Raw genomic sequence first — 24,826 nt, forward strand, 5'->3', positions numbered from 1 at the left:
TAACTAAATTTTCTTCCCAATTCCTTCTTTCTTCCTGTTGTTTATGCTATTGTAAAATGGGCTGCGAGTGATTTCCCAGCCATTTGGAGAATGTTTGGGAATATACAGTTAATAGGTCATGGTGGGCAGAGGATCAAGTAACAGAACCACATTTTGAAAGGCTACTAAGATAGGGTCTGGGAACAGGAAACACAGGCTGGGATTAACTGAAATGACTTGATAAATCGAAGAAGTTAGACCATATGTATAAATACCTTTGTGGGGAATTCTGATAATGACTCCAAGAGCTATAGGAGATAAGTGGTTAACTCCTTACCAGGGGGAACCATCTGTGTCAATTAATATGCTTCTCAAAAGTGGGTGGACAGGGGACCATAACAGTAGTCCACAGGGTCTGGGTTCTACCTCTCCCTTTGTAAATCCACCCATCCATCCATGGAAGTGTGTTGCATTTGCTTACAAGGGGGGGGGGGCTTACATTCCAGACAGAGCTACTCTTTTATTAATATCATTTTAGAATGGTGTAGAGTGGGAGATGAATTTGTGGGAGTGTTTTTTTTTAAAATAGGCTGTTAAGAGGCTATTTATTTTAAGAGACTAATGAACAGTTTTGCCGAGTAAGAACTTTTGTGAACTTGCAAGGCTGTTTTAATACCAAATATAAAGAGATTTGCCCTTTATTCTCAAAATAACAAATGAAAACAAATGACTAGATACACCACTAAACAGATGAGGGTTGGCATGATTTGTCCTGTCTTTCCTAGCTCACTCCTCTGTTCTGAATTCCATGAAGTTTTTTGCAATTAATTCTGGCTCCTTGTGATACTAGGTGATGAGTTAAACACAGTACATGCTTATTGCTGTTGGCAGGAAGGTGGGATATAAATGAATACAATAATAATGATGGTGATGCATGCTGACATTAGTCCCAGCAAGGTAAATTGGCATCTTGACTTATTTGTATGTAAACTTACACTGTGTAAAGTGAGAGCCCTCTAGGTTTCAATTGTCCTGATCATTCCAGGAAAGTGTAAATAATCTTTAAATGTAGTATCTTTGGATGGAGACTAGCTTGGAGTATGGTTCTTCTTGCTGTATGGTCCAGTTCTGTGTTTCCTGCTAGACTTCTACTTTGTGGGCTTAGACTCTTCACATAATGATATTACTTCATATGGACATTACCACAAAGTCATACTGGAAAGACTTGTTCCACACAATGCACAAACAATTCTGCTTAGTTTATTAAAATGTAAATGTATTCCAGAAATTTCACAATAAATGAAGTCTCACTTAGTCTGCCTGATTTGCAATGTATTGCAGCCACTATTTTACAACCTGAGATTGGTTTTTAATAGTATTTTGAAAATTCTAAATTAGTTTCTGAACTGTTGACATTGTGAGTATAGTGCATTTCAACAGAGGCATAGAGCAGCCCAAACCATATGTGTAAGTAACCTGTTACTAGTCAATGGATTGAACTCAAGATGCCCTGAAAGATGCTTTCTGCTCATGTGTGGGCTGTTTTGTGCCTTTCACAAATGCTCCTTAAGAAAAGAGATACAAAATCCAATCCCCCCCCCCTACTTGCATTAATGGCAAGATGAGAGTTACTGTAGCTCTTGAAATCATAGCATTTTGCAAACATTTGTGGGACAGTACTGGCAGCTGTTTGTTTTTTTCAATTTATGGTTCTTGATATCCAACTTGATATGATTTTTAAAGAAATTGCAATACACTGTGTTTGCATGCTTCTTTTAGCATGATCTGTAATAACATCTTAGGGAATAGAAAGCCTTTTTACTGATCTTAGTACACCGATTAAAGGGGCAGAGACTATTTGTCTATAGCAAAGGGGTTCTGAGGATTAACTGACTGAATATCTGTGAAGGATTAGTTGAGCTGTCGTGCATCTAATTAAGAGGGTCCTGCTCTAAATGAAAGGTGCAAGGATGTTGCATTTCTGAAACTGTTGGTGTGGAACTGATCAATCAGTTGTCTGGGGAACCACTTTAATTTCCATATAAGGGTAGGTTACATTTTTTAAGTTAAAAATTATTTGAAAGCACATAACAACAGCAACAACAGACATTCTGATATTAATGACATTTGTAAATGATTAGCTGGTGCCCCTAATCTATATTTAAATCATTATTGTATTACTTTCTTAGTAATTTGAGTTGTATCTTATATTTAATAATTTATTTATTAAAATGCTGATTCGATAAATATGTTGAAAATGGTGAATGAGAGCTTTGATATCCTCCTCCATTTTCCAATATGGAAGGCAGGTTGACTGCTTTACCTGCATTCAAAATATATTAAAGCAATTGGTTATATTTAATGCTCTGAGAATGGATCCATAGCTGGGATTCAGTTCATTGGCCAAGAACTGTGAATTTCTATCCTGGCAGTTTTACTGCCAGCATTCTTCTCATAGTAGAGACGCCAACAGTGTTGGCCTGCCGCTTTGGCAACTCCAAAGTACGGTACATCACTGATCTATTGCCAAGTTTGCATTTTGCATTATAAAGTCATAGCTATTAACAGATATTAACAAACTCACTGGAAGGGTCAACATTAGATGTTTCATAATTGCCTTTTGTAATTAAAAACTTTGTTACTACACAGCATTCTTGTGAGATGTAATGGTTTTACCTGAAAGGAGTTTGTACTAATTATTGATTCTTAACATATTTCACTTTTACCTTTATCAGACAAAAAAAAATAGTTATAGTAAGTTATAATATTTAATATTCTCTTTCTTTGGAATATGCAACCTCTTTCTGCCCTTGCTTTATATTCATATTGTGTGTCCCAACTATTTTAGCACAGTTCACTTAGGGTTATATTATTGCATGGCAAATCTCCATCAGAATTCAAAGCAAAACCAAAGAAACTTGGTGTATTTTCTATGGGCAGGTGGCTAGACACCACTTTAGACGTAGGTTGTTCTGTTGTGTTGAAATCACAATTTAACTGGCCACAACAATACCGTAATTTTTTTATTTCACAATTTTATTTCTTTTTTTTTTTACGTACTTGGAAGTTCCTTAGAGGATCTTTCAGAAAAGGGCGGAGTAAAACTTTAATACTTGGTAAGATTAAGAATACAAGTCTTTTACAAGTCTTCCTGAAGGCATAGATCATGCTTGTTTTTTGTTTCCCCACTAGTGTCATTCCACTGGTGATTCCCCCCCTCTCCCACAGTCCCCGTATGCTTCAACAACTTGCTATGAATGACTGGAAAATCCTTTGGGGCAGATTTTTGATGCTGTGAGGGATTAGGAGGGAGGGGCTGAAAATCCTAGCGCTACCTTGAGTGCCACATTGGATAGTAAACCTGCAAAGGTTTCATTTTAAATAAAAACTGCCAACCTGTCTCTGGGCTAGTAAGAGAATGGTAGTGCTGGCATGTTTGCATGCTAATGTCATTCTGGTTGAGCAAGATAATTTAGGTTCATGGCAAAAATTCTCAAGAGGTGCTATAATTCTGTTGCCATTTATTTTGCATCCTTCTGAGTAAATTTTCAAACCTAGTAGTTATGATCTGATAGTAAGTATTAATTTGGTTGGTAATTATCCTCTCAAATTGACAGATATAGGAAGCATATACACACTGTTTTTTCTGCAATCCACTACATTAGATTTCATTATTCAAGTGACAAATGTGCCTCCTTAACTGTAAATCAACCAATCCTCTGTACATTATTGTTGATTTATTTTTTAGTTTGTTTTTATGTAGCCTCATTTATTCCACAAGCTGGCAAGACATTTTGTTCTGATTTAGATTTTACTGAATATACTGTGTTCCAAACAGGTGGTAAATTGGCATTTAGCCACATGGTGTCACTAAAGTATAACTTGAGTCAAATAGAGATTTTTCTTGGCTGTTTTTGAGGGCTTACTTTAGGAATAGATTGTTTGTGTTGAGTGTGTTTAATCTATAGGCATTTAAACTTGTATGCACATTTTCTTACCTTGTGAAACATGATGTTGTACTTATGGAATGAAAAAGAAATGGATAGGAGATGATTAATGCAGCAAATGGAATAAGCAGAGACCTCATAAATATGCTTCAAATATTTTACTTTACCTTTATTTCTGGTATCAGATAGTTTTGCAGAAAGTTTGAGTGGACAGGAAATGCCACTGTACAATTGAACCCATCTATCATTTTAAAAACAGTGACATTTGTGTAAGAAAAGTCCAGAATGTTCAAAACACACTCTTCTAGCCATGCTAAGGCCTTGGATAAAAATGATGTTCCTTGATCACAAGATATTAATGTCTAGCCTTTTCTATGTTTGATCATGATCTGCAGTTATAATCTGCAGTAACGATTTTGTTTTTCACAGAAGAAAGAGAAAATCCTTCTACAGGCCATGGTTCTAATCAATAAACCCTATACTAAGAACTTTTCTTCCCCAAAGGGATGCTTTTTTTTAGCTACTCTTCTAAGAGAGCAAAGACTCTTACAATTGGGATTGACACATAACTCGGTAGAGAAACAAAGCCTATTTTGTGTATTGATCTCCAGACATTTTGGGCAATGTGCCAGATTGTTTACCTACTGAAAATTAATCTTCATTACTCTACAGCACTATATGATATTGTTCTGAAAATATTTCACTAATGTTGAACAGCATAGCCTTCAAAAGCCAGGGAAAATGGAAAAATCCATTTTTCCAGTTTGATGTTTTTGTGCTAGATGCCTTTTCTTTTCTTTTCATAAAATGAAGGTTTCAGTAAATTAAAACAGAATGTCAAAGTCCCCTATGTGTAATGGACCGATAGTTCATCAACATTTAAAACAAAAGTACTTATACTCATGTATAAGTCGACATCATGTATAAGTCGTGGGCAGTTTTTGGATCCAAAATCATGGATTTTGATATGACCCGTGGATAAGTCAAGGGTCAAACACTGGAGGATGTTACAGAAGATCTAAAGGAGGAAACAAAGCACCACTTCCCTCCCTATACCTCCCTCTCTGGACCTCCCTTAAGCATCAGTCTCAGCATGGAAAAGGGGAAACAAACCTTGGCGCACGCACACACACACACACACACACACAAACACACACTTCCCCTTACCAAAAGCATCTCCAAGGATCGGGTCTTGCAAAACTGAGGACAGACCCCACTCTTTCTCTGCTCTCCACCCCAAGGACTCCCAAGGCTCATAGCTTGCAAAACAGAGGACAGACCCCACTCTTTCTCTGCTCTCCACCCCCAAGGACTCCCATGGATCAGGGCTTGCAAAAAGGAGGACAGACCTTTCCCTCCCTCCCTCCCTTTCATCCCAGGACTCCTAAGGCTCATAGCTTGCAAAAAGGAGGACAGATCCCACTCTTTCTCTGCTCTCCACCCCCAGGACTCCCAAGGATCAGGGCTTGGCAAAAAGGAGGACAGACCTTTCTCTCTCTCTGCCTTTCACCCCCAGGATTTCCAGGCAAAACGGGGTACAAGCCAGGGCATACTTTTTGTGTGTTTGTGTGCCTTGCCTCAGCAGCAGCTTGTTAGCTCTGGCTGCGTAGGAAGGCTGAGAGGGAAAACAAAGACACACACACACACACACAGAGGGAGAGAGGAGAGCACACCAGGGCTTCAAACAGGGAGCCGTTACAAGGCTACAGAGGAAGATGGGCACTTCTTCTTTCAGGAAATTTATAAGCATTAACTCATTGCCCCATCTATAAGTCTACCCATGATTTTGGAGTCCATTTTGGGGCATAAATTTTTCGACTTATGGTCGAGTATGTACAGTAGTTGGTTGCATATACTTTGTATATGCAAATTTTATTCAAACTATATGCAGAAAATACCACACAGAGAAAAGGCTTAGACTCAGAAGCAGGAGGAGTGAAGATCAGAGGAAGGACCATTAACAGCCTAAGATATGCAGACAACAGACACCATACTACTAGGTGTCATACTAGTAGTGGCGCAGTGGTTAAATGCCTGTACTGCAGCCAACCACTCACAAACCACAAGGTTGTGAGTTCAATACCAGCCAGGGGCTCAGGGTTGACTCAGCCTAGCATCCTTCCAAGGTGTCTAAAATGAGTACCCAGCTTGTTGGGGGCAATTAGCTTACGCATTGTAAACCGCTTAGGGAGTGCTTAAGTGCACTGATAAGTGGTATAGAAATGTACTTGCTACTAGCAGAAAACAACAAAGACCTGGAATGGTTACTAAAGAAAGTCAAAGAAGAAAGGGCTAAGGTAGGCCTAATGCTGAATATTAAGAAAACAAAATAATGACCACAGGATAACTTCATGAATTCATCCTAGATGATGACAAAGTAGAAATAGTAAAATAATTCCCAAGTTTTGGATCAATCATTGATCAGAATGGAGACTGTAAGCAAGAAATCAGAAGAAGACTAGGATTGGGAAGGGCAGCTATGGAAGAACTAGACAAGATCTTAAAGTATGAAGTTGTAGCATTGAATACTAAAATTGGGATTGTCTGGACATTGCATTCACCATTATAATATATGGATATGAGGGCTGGACAGTGAAAAAAGCCAATAGAAAGAAGATTGACTCATTTGGGATGTGGTGCTGGGGAAGACTGCTAAGGATATCATGGACAGCTAAAAAGACAAACAAATGAGTCCTAGAACAGAGTGAACCTGGATTCTCCCTGGAAGCCAAGATGACTAAACTGTCATATTTTGGTCACATCATGGAAGGCATGACTCATTAGAAAAGCCAATGATTCTAGGAAAGCTGGAAAGTAGTAAAAAGAGAGGAAGACTACATGCCAGATGGTTAAATTCAATCACAGAATCCATGGGCCTAGGCCTGTAGGATCTCAGCAGAGTGGTAGAAGACAGGGGGTCTTGGAGATGTCTCATTCACAGGGTTGCCATGAATCAAGGTCAGCACAAGGGCTGTTAATGGCAACAACATATACTTTGTGATAGACTTTTCACAGATTATAGTCTTGTTGCAAGCTGTTTAAAGTAGGAATCGGGCAACAACAACAACAACAACAACAACAATAATAATAATATTTATTTGTATACCGCCCTCTGGCAAACCAATCCGGGCAGTTAACAACAGTAAAATATAAAATATGACAATTAAAAACACTTTATCCCTCCCCCCCTTAAGACAGTATTAAACAGTACACTGGTGCCTCGGGATACGAAATGATCGCGTTACGAAATTTCCGGGATACGAAAAAGTTGGATTGGAAAAAACTGTTCCGGGTTACGAACTATTTTTCGGGTTACGAAATTCATTTCGGCGCGAAATTCAAATGCGAAGCGCGGCTATAGGCTTTCCAGCACTAACGGAAAGCCTTTTCGGGTTGCGAAATTTTCGGGTTACGAAGGGAATGGCGGAACGAATTAATTTCGTAACCCGAGGTAGCAGTGTATAACATATTAAAACACAATATCAATGCATAAAAACAACAATTAAAAACTAAAAACCCTGATATCCCTCTGTTGATCCTCAACCATCACTAAGATGGGGCCACGGGAGGAATGAGGGAATCAGGGAACCTGGGCCGGGATGGTTAATCTGGAAAGGCCTGCCGGAAGAGATCCGTCTTGACCGCTTTTTTAAAGCTGTCTAATGATGTTATCTGACGGATCTCATCCAGCAGGTCGTTCCAGAGTTTGGGGGCGACAGCAGAGAATGCCCTCTGGGAGGTCGCCGCAAGCCTGGATTTTAGAGGCTGTAGTAAGTTCCTCCCAGAGGACCGGAGAGCGCGGGGAGGATTGTACGGGAAGAGGCGGTCCCTAAGATAGCTTGGACCCAAGCCATTTAGGGCTTTAAAGGCTGTACATTGCCTGTTTATCGAACCATTTCCTGTATTGCTATGTATTGTATATGTATTATCCTACTTGAGAGTATGTATTTTCCCTGGATGAAGATTAACCTTCCATTTTGAAGCCAAGCCCTCCCTCCAGTTCATCTGCCTTGGTCCAGGCCTCGGAGGTAGAGAGGAACTGCTGGACCTCTTACCCTTTCCCGCCACCACTCCCTTCTCCTTCTGTGTCATGACTTTTTAGATTGTAAGCCCGAGGGCAGGGAACCATCTAACTAAAAAGATTGCATGTACAGCGCTGTGTAAATTTACAGCGCTTCATAAATAAAGGTTAATAATAATAATAATAATAATAATAATAATAATAATAATAATAATACATTATTTGTATATCCTTCCTTTAAGTGACATTGCATATGTGATTATAAAACAGTTAATACCAGCAGTATAATAACTTATTTGCATTTGTTGAGCTATTACATAAAAGTATTAACATCCTCACTGTATATATAGTTGAGTCAGTGAATAAAGTGATCGTTTTTACTTAAACCCCCCCCCCCTCCATATGCTCATACTACCTAGAGATATTTATACAGAAGAGCTGAAAAACTACATCGCTTCTTGAGTGAGAAGAGTTCCAGTCCTTCCAGCTACAAAATGAAGTGTCAAGGTCAGCCAGCAATGAGCAGCTGACATTCTGTTTAAGATCTGTGGAATGTAGCATTTTGCCAGCCTTCTTAGTTGGGTAGCATACTTCTGTGGATGGGTGCTGCTCTCCCTGCACCTGCTGCAGGGAAGTGAGGGAGGCAGTCTGCCCAGCCAGCCAGCATTATTTTAAAGTGCTTGGCATGCAAAGCAGTCCCAATCTAGGGAGAGGAAGGATGGCAGCTCACTCAGATACCTGTTAGAGTTGGACTGTACTGCTGCTGTACTGTTGGCGACAAGAAATGGGGCAGGAAGAGATGGCAACTGAAACAGCAGAAGCATATTGCAACTCTGGCTAAGATTAGAGTGACTGAGTAAGGCACCCTTCTGTACCTGCAAACACACAAAAGCCTGGCTCCTGTTTCACTCCTTCCACTGGAAAGACTATCGTCTTCCAGTGGTCCTTTAGGGGAGATGTGTACTGCATAGGTAAAGCTTTGCAGACAGAGTGTTGGCAGCAATGTGGGCAGTGTACTGTAGCTAGTTTATCTAGAGTTCAATACAGGTCCATTCCACTGGTCGTTCTGGTTATGAGGGGTGCACATGTAGTTGTGCCTATGCAGCAAACAAATTTTGAAATGACTTTCATAAAAGTAATGGATAGATTCTTACACAAGTCTAAATAGCAGCACCACTGGTGTATCCAGAAGTTATACCAGCATAACTTTCAAAGTAGATTCTAGCCACCATGTCCAATGAACTTAGAATATTCACTTTAACAGCAAGTTCTATTTGAAGTAACTAAGGGCATTTCTTCTGTATATGACATTTCGGCTATATTCTGATGTTTTAGCACTAGTGTGTTAATTTCTTATTTATCACATATACTAGTGCCATGATGTATGTTCTAAAGTCTTTCTGATGTAGTACCTGATTTACAGCCTTGACAAGAAATAAATAGATCAAATTATAGACTGCAGAAAAACGCCGTGCTGGTGCTGATTTTAGGGTTAGGGATTGTGCGGCAACTGCATGGTCCCTAACCCTAAAACATGCCGGCAGCGCAATGATGGTGGCGTCCCGTGTACATGGGCACTGTCATTATGACGTAACAGACGCATAGCGTCCGCATATCGCACTGCACCAATTATGTCATGAGTGCGCCATTACTCGTGACATAATTGGTGCAGTGTGATATGCGGATGCTATACGTCTGTTACATCATAATGGCAGTGCCCATGTACACGGGGCGCCACCATCATTGCGCTGCCAGCATGTTTTAGGGTTAGGGACCATGCAGTTGCTGCACAATCCCTAACTTGTGATGTCACTTCAGCAGCACAAAAAGAACCTGTTTTTTCCGGGTTCTTTTTACTCCGGAGTGATGGCACGCGGGGCTGCGCCGTCCCTCTGGAGTAAAAACAGGTGCCAGCAGGCCGTGGTTTCTCGGTGGTCTGTACTGCGCCAAAGTTAATGATAGATGTGAAATATGAGGACTAATTCCCAAGCTCCTTAAAGTGCTAATTCAGATTTTGCAAATATTAATTCTGTAGTATGTCACAGATTTATAAGTTTGGTATATGTTCTACAACGCTATAGAAGAAATCGTGCTAAAGGACTATTATCACATGTGGTTCCCCTTCCACATCACTGTGTTTTGTCAATAAAACTGTTGCTGCCAGAATTAGCTGTGAAAATCTGTCTAACTTTTTTTTATAATGCCTTCTTTTTGGGAGGGGGGTTCATCCATAACTTCTTGGTTTATTTCAGTTTGTTTATCAGTGAATGCCATCTGTTGAATTAATCTAATGTCACTGCATAAAGTATCCATGTATTCCCATATTTCAAAGCAGATGATTGTAGTTTGTTGATATATTTCTCAAACAAACTGTGCCCCACTTAAATTCACACTTGAAGTGCAAAGCAGATAATGATACAATTTCTTGGTGGTTATGCATATTCATACTTTCAGTATTGAATAAAAAGAATGTTGATGCATGTTTTTCACTTCCAGGAGCCAAGATTTTTCAAGCCAGCTGTCAACTGCCATTGGGCTTGCTTTAATCGCTACCATGATTGAGTTGCACTTAGTCGCATGACACCATGAATAAATCTGGCCTTTTATGTTTAAACTTGATTCTCTGGGGTTGTTTTAGTGCAAATTCTGCTTATAAATTTAGCTTTTGATTTGACTTGTGAATCCAAGGAAATCTTTGAGATATATGATGGTATTCAGTTTGCCAGCAGACTTAAAGCTATATATTTTTAAATCAAAATGGGTTTCTATGAGTAGGAATGGCATGTGTTTATGTTACATGAAATTTCTAACTTCAGGAAAGAATGTATCTTAAATTGTAGGAAAAGTTGTTGTCAACTTAACTTTCCTTTTGCTTTAGTGTACATAGCCTCAATGATAGAAATTATTTTTTACTAATAATAAATAATACATTAGTGTGTTTAAAGATTATTGTGGAATACCCTGGTGCAAATAGACTGATGATTTTTTTTTAAAAGGAATTTTCATCTACAAGGTCAACTAAAGCTATATTTTGCTTACATTCAGACATACTATGAAACCGCTTAATGTTGTGCTGGTGCCATGCATTACCACAGTACCTGACAGTTGGCTTTGCTGGTTGGGACTCAGGGTAGTGGGAGTCCAACCTTTGTGCTAGTGGAACAACCAGCACAACTAGTGCAATCAGTACCTGGTAATTGAAGTCACAGTGAGTTGTAGAAAGGCTTGTTAAAGAGGAAACAAAATATTGGGCTTTGCACATATTGAAGAAAGCTTCTGCAATCTGTAGAAGGTTTGTGCTTATGGAAAACAACACTGTTGCCTTATGTTAATGTTAATCTCCCCCCCCCCCCAACACACACACACACACACACACACACACACACACACACTATTTTTACTATAATTTCCACAAATTATTAACAGAGATAGATTACATTGATCACCTGAAAGTGTCTGCTGCTTTTCTTGAACTGGAGAAGATTCCCAAAACATGTCTCTCCCCTCTTCACCATGGGCCAAGAAAAGAAAAAGAGCGGATGGTAGGAGGAGGAAGAAGCAAATTCTGAAGTGTGTTTCCAAATTGTGGATTAGTCTAATTTTGCAAGGATGTCTCTGTTCTTATCTTACCATAATTTTTATGCATTTTAAACCAATAATTTATAAATTAAATCATGTATAAGTGAAAATCTCAAGTTTAATTCCATCCTAAACAATTATATAGAAGTAAATAGTATGTCAAGATCAATGAATTTGTGGGCAAATCACACACTCTCAGTCTCAGGAGAAGGCAATGACAAACCTCCTCTGAACAAACGTTGCCAAGAAAATCCCATGATAGGGCCTAAGGATCAACAGAAGTTAGAAATGACTTGAACATGCAATAACAAAAATAGAGCATAGTAATAATTAAAGTATGCAAGCACCTGTGATAACCAATTGCAGGTGAGATTCACACAGCTGAGTACAGACCACACAGAGCTGTCTGCCAATTGCTGCCAGAGATTGTGGGATCCTCCAAGCAGCATCATTTCTGGCTGCAAATGACAGAGATGAGAATTTCAATTTAAATGGGGCAGCTTATGTGATTATATCTATCTCACATTGTGGATGTTCAAATAAATCATATATTGGAGTGTCCCTTTAAATAATCACAGTATTGCTGATCATTGATTTGTTGATAATTAGAAAGAATTTGAGTACATACATAAGGACAGTGGTCCTATATCCTGTCCATCATGGCAAGCATTCTATTTCCAGGAGTGGCCAGGAGGAAATCTGGATGGAGTATATAAAGGAAATATTCCCCTCTCTGACATCTATCACCAACACCTGGAATTAGAGATATTTTTCGATTTGAATAAGCAGCCATTAGTAGGTGATACTAATAATCTGTTTTTGATTAATTTCTCTGACTATTTTTAGTCAGTGACCATCTCCATCTCCTGCAAAGGTGAATTCCAATATTATTTATTGTGATGGCACATTCTTTTTTTCTAATTTTAACCTATGTTTGATATTATTTTGTAATCAACTATTCTCACATTATATATAAGAGAGCCCTGTTTTCCCCCAGAAAGCTATAATGTGAACAACATGTGAAAGGGATCTAGGAGTCCAAGTAGACCACAAGTTGAACATGAGTCAACAGTGTGATGCGGCAGCTAACAAGGCCAATGCGATTTTAGGCTGCATCAATAGAAGTATCGTATCTAGATCCAGGGAAGTAATAGTGCCACTATATTCTGCTCTGGTCAGGCCCCACCTGGAATATTGTGTCCAGTTCTGGGCACCACAATTCAAAAAGGACATTGAGAAACTGGAGCGTGTCCAAAGGAGGGCGACTAAAATGGTGAAAGGTCTGGAAACCTTGCCCTATGAGGAACGACTCAGGGAGCTGGGGATGTTTAGCCTGGAGAAGAGAAGGTTAAGAGGTGATATGATAGCCCTATTTAAATACTTGAAGGGATGTCATATTGAGGAGGGAGCAAACTTGTTTTCTGCTGCTCCAGAGACTAGGACCCGGAGCAATGGATGCAAGCTGCAGGAAAAGAGATTCCACCTCAACATTAGGAGGAACTTCCTGACAGTAAGGGCTGTTCGACAGTGGAACACACTTCCTAGGAGTGTAGTGGAGTCTCCCTCCTTGGAGGTCTTCAAACAGAGGCTGGATGGCCATCTGTCGACGATGCTTTGATCTGGATTTCCTGCATGGCAGGGGGTTGGACTGGATGGCCCTTGCAGTCTCTTCCAACTCTATGATTCTATGATAATTCTGTAAAGCTGTTTTGTTAGCAAAATTATGCTTAAAATTCAGCAATACAGACTCCAACCATATATAGAGAGAAAAACATGAGGTGCAAACAGGGTTCAGAAAAGGTAGAGGCACTAGGGACCACATTGCAAAAAGGAGACACAAAAGACTGCAACACCTATAGGACCATAGCATTTATGTCCCATGCAACCAAAATTCAGCACAGACTCAAGCCATATATGGAGAGAGAAATCCCAGAGGTGCCAGCAGGGTTCAGGAAAGGTACAGGCACTAGGGACCAAACTTCAGACATATGATGGCTAATGGAGTGCACCAAGGAATTCCAAAAGAAAACCAGCTTGTGCTTTATAGACTATAGTAAAGCCTTTGAGTACATTGATCATGAAAAGTGATGGAACTCTCTCAAAGAGATGGCAGTCCCACTACATTTTATTGTTCTGATGTGAAATCTATACTCGGGACAAGAGGTGACTGTTAGAACAGAATATGGAGAAACAGAATAGTATTTTATTTTAATTTATTATGGTATTTATACCCCACTCTTCAGCCCTAAAGGCGATCAGAGTGGCTAACAATTCTTTTTAATTAGACAGTTCTCTGCCCTCAGGCTAGACTGCATTCTATCTCCCTACTTGTTTAACTTGTACGCAGAAAACATCATATGAAGAGCAGATTTAGGCTCAGAAGAAGTAGGAATGGAGGAAGGAACATCAACAAACTAAAATATGTGGTAGACACCATATTATTAGAAAACATCATAGACTTAGTCTTAGAACAACTATTGAGGAAGGTAAAGGAAGAAAACGCAAAGGTAGGTTTGCTGTTGAACATGAAGAAAACAAAAATAATGCCCATGGAGGACCTACACAAATTCACCATAAAAATGACAAAATCAAAATAATAAAAAAGTTCCCATAACTTGGATCAAACAGTGGCGCATTACAGACCGCCCAAAATGGGCGGTCTGCCGCCACAGTCATTTGCAGCACGGAGGAGCCCCAGTGTTCAAACCGCGTGGCTCCTCCGTGCTGCAAAAAGAAGCCCTCAAATGGCGCTTCTTGTTGCGGCACGCTTATGACGTTGTGAGGCGCCAATGGCACACTCGTGGCGTCATTTGCACCATGCAACGTGCAGACACAATGCGTCTGCTACATCAAGATGGCAGCACCCGTGTGGAACAGGCACTGCCATTTTGTGCGCACTCCGCGCGTATTAGGATTAGGGGTGTCAGGAAGTGACGCCCCATAGGCCCGTGCGGAACGGGCCAGTGATCAGAATGGAGACTGTAGTCAAGAGATAAGAAGAAGACTAGGAATGGGAAGAGTAGCAATGAAAGAACTATACAAGGTCTTAAAGAGCAAGGATACTGTATTTAATTCAGCACTAAAGTTAGAATGATCCAAGCTATGGTATTCCCCATCACTATGTATGGATGTGAGCGCTGGATGGTGAAAAAAAATGGACAAAAAGAAAATCAACTCATTTGAGATGTGGTACTGGAGAAGCGTGCTGAAGAAACTGTAGACAGCCAAAAAGACAAGCAAATGGGCCCTTGAACAGATCAAGCCTGAAATACTCCTGGAAGCCAAGAATATCAAATTGAGGCTGCCATACTTTGGCGACATCATGAGAAGGCATGACTCATTAGAATAATTCTGGGAAAGACTGAGGATAGTAGAAAGAGAGGAAGACCATATGCCAGATGGCTAGACTCAATTAGGGAGGTAATAGCCATGAATCTACAAGACTTAAGTAGAGCAATGGAAGACCGGGGATATTGGAGATGCCTCATACAAAGGATCACCATGAGTCAAGGTTGACTTGAGGACAGTTAGCAGCAGCAGCAACAACATTATATAAATTTCCCCCTAAACTTTAAAAAACCTGAAACATGTTAGCTTCATGCTCTACAAATGTTCTAAACTGTAATAATTTTAAATAATCATTTTTTCCAGATGCTATGTTACTCTTTTTTTGAGATGTAGTGATTTGAGCCACTTCCAATTCCTGTTATAGATGTATGCATAAAGGCTGTTATATTTTGAACCCTTTTCTAATAATTTCTTTTTTGTCCTTTTTCACTGATGCTGCACAATTTTGATCTTTTAGATTAAGTTTTCAGCAGACTCACAGATCATATTATCTGTGAGACAGTGACTAGCTCCATGTCACCCAATAACTTTTAGTTGCTCAGTGAGGTGTGAGGGCTAGATCTCCTAAGTTATAGTCCAGCTTTACAACTATTATGCTATACTGTGTCTGTGTTCTTGATACATTCCCAACTATAGATGATTAAATTGTGCTCAGAAATAAAACAAATAGATACAATTTTCTATCCCCTTTAAGGAGGTCACAGAAAGTTTGAAGATAAATGTGTCTAAAACCTGATTAGAAATCCTTAGTAGAATAGGTTCTAGCTGAACTAAAGGCTGGAAGGAATTATTACAGATGATTTCAATTTCTAGTAAATTACAAAGCATACATAACCACCTGAAAAGAGAGCTAGCTCTTAAGGAGTTCTTCATCCTGCCTTCACAGATAAGTGTGTAAATGAAAGGAAAATGAATTGTTTCAACATAGCAAATCTATACGGTTTTTGTGGAGTGAAAATGAATGAAATTGAAATAATTCAGTCTTGCTTGAAACGAAAAACTATAAAAGTATTTTATCCCTTACTTGGGATTGACATACTATAGATAAGTAATAAAAGAATGTTAATGCTGTCCTTGGATACTATTGATGGATTGAATACTAAGGTGAGGTTAAAGATTGAATTGCTAAAAAAACCCTCACAACAAACCACATGTAATTTACACAGAAATGTGTAGGATTAATCGTTTTCACAGAAAGGTTGTTGATCCTTTGCAGTATTTTAAACCACACACATTTATTGCTATTACAGAAATTAAGAGATATTGTATGAGGACACCTGGGGAAAAGTTTATTTGATACTGCATATTTTTATTTTTAATTTTATCTACTATTTGTTTGAAATTGATAGTTATCTCGAATGCCACTTTTTAAAAATTAAATGCAACATTTAGTTATGTGTACATAAACTTATTAAATAGAAATATTGCCTATAAAGAGAACTTTTTTGTAGGAAGTAGGGCAAAATCAGTGCTGTCTTGCATATAGGTTATTCATGAGAATTGTAAAACTCAGATAACAACCTGAGGCATTTAAAAAGCAATCTTTTAATTTGTTGTGGCATATGGAGCTTTAAATGTGGGTGTTGTGTTTATATTAAGTTTTAAATGTGTTTTTTAAAACTGTTTTAACTTGTGTTTTTAACTTTTGTGTTATTTAAGACAGAGTTCTGATCTAATTGTGTTTTAACTTTTATATTAATAGTTTTTAAAAGATGTATTTAGTTTTTAAATGGTTGTAAGCCACCTTGAGTCCTGTGCTGGGAGAAAGGTAGGAAATAAATTAATTATTTAAATAAATAGATAAATTGTCTTGATGATATGAAGCAGTCTGAACAGGTTTTTCAGGTAATCATGTATGCAGTAACTTATGTGATAATTAGGGATGTAAACCTTGGTTATTTTATGCTCATATTGATTAATAAATTTACCGTAGTAGTTTTCTTACTGCTGTGAGAAAACAAATATTTCCAAACAGTTTTCTTCCAACATGCATATAGTGGCCTGATTCAGAAGGGGAAGTTAATATATTCTTATGTCTTCAGTGCAGAAATACTGCTAGTTTCTCCTAGTCATTAATGTTTATATCATTTAAAAGAGTGTAATGACATTTATACATATTGTGGTCCTCCATATTTAATATTTTAGTTGTAGGCTCGATTGATCAAAATGTTGTATATGTTAGTAACTGTACCATGTTCTCTGAATAAGGCTCCCCCCCCCCTTTTCAGGATAAAAATACAGTGCTCATTAAATCACTTCCCTAACAGTAGGTAGAAAGAATTGCTATTGATTTAATAGATTTAATAGTTCATATACAAAGTGTGTAGCATAGAAGTAACGCTCTACAGCTGAATAACTGCAGATTAATTCTTTAAGCTTTCTAGAAGCATCTCTAAAATTAGAAAATTGCTTTCTTTCCCTATTTACGGGCATAACTGGGCTACATGTATTTTCTAAATATTTTTGTTCATGGTGTACAGTGCACCCTTGCTTTACATGGGGGATCCGTTCTGGACTCCCCCGCGTAAAGCAAATTACGTGTATGCTTGAGTCCCATTTAAATGAATGGGGCTTGTGCACGTGGCTGCGCAGCGGTGCGCGCGCGCCATGGGCTCACGCCCCATTAGTCCTTATGGGAAGCACCGCCCCTTTCTCCCCGCATGGCTTCCAGCGTATGTTGAAAGCCGCGTAAAGCATGCCTGTGTATGATGTGGGCAATACTGTGAGACAAATTTATGATGACGCAAACAGATGAGAACTAGATGTAGAACTGATATGTAATACCTAATGATCTGAAATAGAGTCTCTTGAGCAACCTGTATGCTTCTGCTTTATAATCTTAGAAATAACCACAGTACTCAAGGATATATAAAGGTCAGCAGAGCAATAGATAGCATGTTTATGAAGCTATATAGCAGTGACATAAATTCAACACTGGAGAAGTTTAATTTTTAGCTATTTTCTTTACTTCTATGGCATTTTAAAATATAGCTGAATTTTCTTGGTCATTTGTTTCTTCATTCCATGTATACCATTTTCTCAATTTGAAAGTTCACAGAGAAAGGCAGATGCATATTGTATACTCTATTGTATATTATACTGTATACTATATATCTATAGTACAGTGGTCCCTTCCCTTACGCACCACAAGCGCACACCCCATTACTCTTTCCGGGGTGCTGCACTGCTTCTTCCTGCGTGGCTTCCAGCGTATGACGTGGGCACACTGCAATCTACAATTTGATTACTAAACATCCAATTCTAATGATTGGCCGAAAGCTAGAAATTATGAATGACTAGATGCTTGTATACATTTTGTTGTTAACAGAACTTGTCCTTTGAAGTTCAATAGTTTTGTTAAGTTGGTGGGTTTTTGTAGGTTTTTTGGTGGATTTTTTTTTAACGAATAGTAGTTTAGAAATCACCATGACATAAATGAACTCTTCAGCCAAGAACCTACGTGCTGCTGGTAGAGTATACTGTACATAAGTCGAAAATTTTATGTCCAAAAATTGACCCCAGAATCCCAGGTCAACTTATTTATGGGTCCTTATGGCATAATTTTATGTGATAGCAGCTCTTTCAGATTTCCCGATGTGGTGGAGAGAACAGTTTCTTTCTCTCTTGAGCCAAGCAGAAAGAGCCCTGCGTGATTAATAGCTGTTAAACAGACAAATTGTTTGGGGAGTGAAGGATGAAATGAAAGCTCAAATGCTGAATAAAAAAGCCTCGATCACTGTCCCTCTTGCTATGCACACACATACACACACAGAAGGAACCTCCAAGTTTTACCCTCGACTTATCCACAAGTCCTGGCAAAATCCATAATTTTGGTCCCAAAACCTGCCCTCGAAATTATACATAAGATCGGCTTACAGTTGAGTATGTACAGTAAGTCTCAGTGACTGTTCTTATGGAAGATGGCAGAGGCAGCTCTGTTTGCCTGGCTCCTTCCTTTAGTGTGCAACAGCTGAGAGGCTAACAGGCACAGCTCTGAATCCTTGGCCATTGATTAGCTGAGTTTGGGTTAATTCTGGCTGCTCTTGTACATGAAGGGAATAGGGAGCACCTTCCACTAGTGTACTGCTGTTCCTTTTCCCCTCATTGCTAAAGAATAGGTAGAACAAACTCAGGTACAGCCCTTTAGCCAATCAGTGTCAAGGGACCAGCTATTGTATGCTGTAGAGGTGGCCTTGTGAAAAGAGCTACTGAATATTTCTTTTTGAAATGTTTGAAAAAGTATGTATGCAGATCTAACCCCAGCCCCCCAGCTACACTGCAGATGCCATAAACAAGATACTGACCTCAGTGTGGAGGCTGGGTCTTTCCTGAGTAATAGTTGGACCTCCATCTCTGTGGATTCAACCATCCATGGCTTGAAAATATTAAAAAATATATATCAGAAAGCATACCTTGATTTTGCCTTTTTAAAAATAAGGAACACCATTTTACTACGCCATTGTATATAACAGGACATGAGCATCCAGAGATTTTGGTAACCACAGAGGGTCCTGGAACCAAACTTCAGCAGACACCAAGGCCCCACTGTATGGAGCTGGGATGTTGAAAATGGACTGGATTGCTGTTAGAGCATTTGGGCTGTCCTCACAGATCTTAAATTTTATTTTTATTTTTCATGTGGAATAATTTTTATTGGTAATTTAATATTATCTTGTCAGACCAAAGCTGATATAAATGTGTATGTATGTGTGCATGTATGTGTGAATATATTTGTGTGTGTGTATCTTTAAACGCCCCCCCCACATATATATAGTATATAGTATAAAACATATATAGGGCTAAATCCAATTTTAACCCCAGTTAGAGGGGACTACGGTAGTTCAGTGGGATTTACATCATTGCTGACTAATATCTGAAATTCCACTCATTTCAGTGAGTTTACCCTTGTGTAGGGATGGGCAACTGTAAAGCTAGAGAGCCTCATTAGCCCCCCCCCCCCCCCTAGAAGCCCTTTTTGGGGGGGCTCTTTTTATGCCTGCAAAAAACTCCCCCCCCACCCAAACACACTTTGAGGAACAGTTTGCCATACTTGTAGCCCCCCGGGCCATTTTAGACCCAGGAAAGAGCTCTTTTAATAACAGGAAGTGAGTGGAAGTCAATTCCACTTGACTTTCTATTTCAAAAAAGGTCTCTCCTGGCCTAAATTGGTCTGAGGGTGCCAAAAACATAGCAAAATGACCCCTGAATAGTATTTTGAGATTCTTAGGGGATACAAGTACAGTGTGGGGCCACACTTTATCCACCCTTACTCTAGTGGTGCTTAAGGATATAAAAATATACATAACTAACAAACCAAGCCTAAAGACTGAATTGGTGCTTAAAGTGGTTGATTTCTCAAAACTGATGCATAAGTCACGATGCTTTCTTTTTCTGTTCTATATATAGCATGCTTTGTGCAGAAATCTGATCATTTGACTTTAAAACAAAGGCTAGAAAACTTTTTGCATATGTGGCAGACAATTGGTGGAAACAATAATGTGCCTAAGTTTGTTGAGAAATTTAATGAAAGAAATTGCAAAGAACTTTGTAAATGTAGAAATGGTGAATAATTTGGATTGCAGTAAGTATAAATATTAAAAGCAAGTTTTCTAAGTGGTTATTTCCATTGGTTAACAATAGGGGATTTTTAGTAACATATGGGAAATGGAAGGTTGAAGGGCTTGTAAAGAAAAATGCTGAAACAATAATCTTTTCTAAGAATTTACAGTGCATTGTACAATGGCCTTGTCAAGAAAATTCACTAGTCTTTCACTAGTCAAACAAATTTACTAGTCAAATTTACATTGCCTTTTAAAATATGATTATCCTTAGAAGTTATGTTAATGGATTGAAGTATTACTGAATACAGTGAAACGTAATACAATGAGAGAGTTAATATTCAGAAGAGGTAGGAGCATGGTAATAGTACAAGGGGAGGAGAAATTAAATGGTATCTTTTTAGAAGTCTGCCTTATTGCTCCTTGCATTGCTCCTGTGGGATTTTTCACACTGAGCGCGAGAAAATCAGCAAGCTCTTCTTGAAAAACCAAGATGAAATTACTGCCATAAATTTTGATTTTCTCATGGTGTAAAAACCTTAATTTAGATGGGGAGGGTTTATTACCAATGTTTTCTTGGCATGGATAAATTCAATTAATTTCAGATGACAAGCTCCAGTGTTCTCTGGCTCTCTTTTCCCCCCACCTCCGCCCTTTCTCAATATGTGGAAAGTACAATTTGTTATTGGTTTGCCTTTGGCTCTGGAGACCTCATTAAAAGCTTAGCAAAGGGGTTCCATCTCTCTTTTTGATACCTTTCTCTCTTTTGGTGGAAACTGGACATTTGCATTATCTTGTGGAAAGGAGTATAGGAGGCTAGAGGATAAAAGCTGCTGTGTTTATATTACAAATTGATCAGAAATTGTTGTGGCATATTAATTGCTGTTCTTTTAAGCTTTGCTGTTGTACTATTGTGATTGGCTTCACAGTCGAGTAATGTTCTACTTTATGATTGCTAGGGCCTTTTCCATCAGGTGAATCTCTGTGGATGCAGCCCTGAAGAGGAATTAACATCTGATTTTAGGGTAGTTTCTCCCAAACAGACATTGCTTTCTTGCTTTGTTTGTTCAACTGCATCTGCAGAGATAGTTCATTCAGGGAATTTGAAAACCTTTGCACTATTCCTCCCATTTTAGTTAACTATAATTTTTGCTTTTTTACAGGATTGCTGTAGCTCTTGTTACACGTGAACTATTAAAGCATGTTAGTAGTTTCAAGATCTCTGTAAGATATTGCAGGTAAAACATAGATTTTTGTGGGTTTTTCGGGCTATGTGGCCATGTTCTAGAAGAGTTTATTCCTATGTTTTACCAACATCTGTGGCTGGCATCCTCAGAGAATTAGGTAAAACAGTTCAAATATATACAAGTTATTACAAGATAATGTTTCTGACAGAAGGCATTTGTGTTGAAAAGTACTGTTAGATATAGTTTAGTGGTACTTAACCTTTGGTAATGCAGGTGATTGGGATTTCATCTCCCAGAAACATCAGGTAGCATGACCTATGGTTAGGGATTCTGAAAAATAAAGTCCAAAACAACCAGGGAACCAAAGGCTGAGGACCACTGATAGTTTATGAGAAGAAACATTGTACCTACTAAGGCTGCCATACTGCACCTGCACCTGCACCATATGGCACTTAGGAAATGAGACTAAGGCTGCATCCACACTACAGAAATAATCCACTTTGACACCACATTAACTGGCATGGCTCAGTGCTATGGAATCCTGGGAGTTATAGTTTTGTAAGACATTTAGCCTCCTCTGTCAGAGAGCCCTGTTGCCACCACAAACTACAGTACCCAGATTTGCATATGATTGAGCCATGGCAGTTAATGTGTTGTCACACTGGATTATTTCTGCAGTGTGGATGCTTCCTAAAATGTATGAAATGATAGGTTTAGCCATAGCATTCTTTTTTTAAATATATGTGTTCTAAATACAGTCAGCCCTCCTTATCCACAATTTTTTTATACACATTCAAGCATCCATGTCTTGAAAATAATTTTTAAAAGTATAAATTCCAAATAGCAAACCTTGATTTTGCCATTGTGTATATGGGACACCATTTTGCTATGTATGCCATTGTATTTAATGGGACTTGAGCATCCACAGCTTTTGTTATCCACAAGAGGCTCTGGAACCAAACTCCAGCATTTGTCCCATACCTCTGCAAGTCTCCTACTTAATGGACTTAATTCCGAAACTTTGGTCCTCTAGGTGTTTAGGATTTCAGTTCCAAGAAACCTCAGCCATCTTGGCCAGTGGTCTGAGATTCTGGGAGCTAAAGTCCAAAACGTCTGGAAGGCCAAAGTTTGAGAATCACTGCTCTAGTTGGTCACTCCTGAAAAATAGTTTTTTGTGGGGTTTTCGGGCTATGTTGCCATGTTCTAGAAGATTTTCTTCCTGACGTTTCACCACTTTTTCCAGGCAAGCATTCTCTGAAGATGCCAGCCACAGATGCTGGCGAAACGTCAGGAAGAAAATCTTCTAGAACATGGTCACATAGCCCGAAAAACCCACAAAAAACTATGGATGCCAGCCATGAAAGCTGTTGACTTCACTTCTGAAAAAGTTTATTGGATTACATAGCTCTTTGGCCTCATGCAGATCTGTCTGTTCCTTTCTTTGGTTTCCACAACATAATTATAAAGTATTCTAACCTGGTTCTCTTGAAATTGGATTTCAAAGCCTGGTGCCATATCCTGGCTATGATGGCAGTTGCTATGAACATTAACTGAGCTCTCTTCATCAATGTACATAGAAAATCAAACCAAACCATGATTAAAAAAGAAAGGAAAGGATGGAAGGAATTTGCACCAGGGGATGCAGTTCACGTTCACAGAGTTAGTCCTGAATTTGCAAGCCATGGTTGATTGGGGGCCAGTATTACATCTGTACTGTAGTTAAGTGACCTACAATTGTGATTGCAAAATGGGGTTTCTGAACTTGAGAATGGGCTTGCACACCAAAAGAGAGGATTCATCTTTGACTGCCCCTCTGTAATTGAATGGCTATGTAAACAGCTGTTCCATGTTGTAATTCAAAATTATAGTGAAGATTAACAAAATCTCACCTAGAGAGATTATAGAGTGTGAAATGTATTCCAATGCTGTAGTCTGAAATATACTTTATTAAAGCTGTTTTTCAGTCTAATAAAACTATCTGTGGGTTTCTAGGCTAAATGCTTGCCACAGTGTACAAATCAAACAGGATTTTTACTTCACATGATCTTGCTATTGTTTTAAGCATATTGACCACTGGAGTGTGCTGTGCCTCTTCAAACTCTTTCTGATTCAAATGTTCTATTCTGTGTTGCCACTAAGATAAAAGATTTATATTATATAATGCCAGATCAAGTCATACTTAACATGCAGTGTTTAACTGTGGATGTTTTTTTTGTGAATTACAATAATGTCTTCACAGTTTTTCAGTTAAATGTTTAATATACAGTAAATTAGTTGAATGTGCATAGGTCATTGTTTAACTTGATAAAAATAATTAATATTGTTGCGGTGGTTAAATGATGTTAAAACAACTCCAAGTTATGGCTTACCCCTAAAACCCTAGGTGACTAAGTTGAGACTGTCATACTTTGGACATGTCATGAAAAGACATGACTGACTAGAAAAGACAATAATGCCTGGTAAGGTAGAAGGCTGTAGAAAAAGAGAAAGACTATATTATGGATAGACTTAGTCCAGGTATGTCCAATACTTTGTCCAAAGTATGACAAAGCAAGACCTTAGCAGGGCTGTTCATGATAGAGTGACTTAGAGGTCTGTCCTTCATAGGGTCACCATAAGTCAAAGTTGACTTGATGGCATTTAACAACAACGATGACTAAGTGTCAAAGTTACAACATGGCACTGCCAAAATTTCTTGAAACTTTTCACTCCTTTTCATTGTGTGCCACCGCTGCCACCACCCAACTTCTTTCCTCAGGTGTCAGCACTCTGGCTTTTAAAATCCCAGTAGCTTGATACCATTAAGTGATAGCTAAACACCCGCTATCTGAAGTGTCCTAATTAACAAAAGGCCTCTCTTGGTAACACGTGTGTGTGTGTGTGTGTGTGTGTGTGTGTGTGTGTTTGGGAGTTTCAACTACTTTTTGAAACAAAGGAACAAGTTTTATTTACAAGCAAAGTTGAATATAGTATCTTTCATGTAGGATGTTATTCAAGCTTGATACTTTGTATAAATTCTTCACTAGTTACACAGTTTAACCGTTTCTTCCACTTGGCTTTATAAATGTTTCCTTTTAGTCTTAGTTTCCATCCTGTGTCTCTTAACCTTTCTGGTTATTTGTTACACCAACAGCCACTCTACCTAAACTTCCTAGATTTCCTAATATTTGTTTCATCTGTTCTCCAGATGACTTTAATAATCTCCAC

The 24,826-nt window shown here is 38.7% G+C and overlaps 1 protein-coding gene across 6 annotated transcripts in view; it reads left to right on the forward strand.

Moving 5' to 3' along the window:
* BTBD9 (BTB domain containing 9) overlaps positions 1-24,826 on the forward strand; it is a 191,559-nt gene that overhangs the window by 27,524 nt on the left and 139,209 nt on the right. The window lies entirely within an intron of this gene.

Source organism: Sceloporus undulatus, chromosome 1, assembly GCF_019175285.1.
Source record: "Sceloporus undulatus isolate JIND9_A2432 ecotype Alabama chromosome 1, SceUnd_v1.1, whole genome shotgun sequence".
Classification (NCBI taxonomy): domain Eukaryota; kingdom Metazoa; phylum Chordata; class Lepidosauria; order Squamata; family Phrynosomatidae; genus Sceloporus; species Sceloporus undulatus.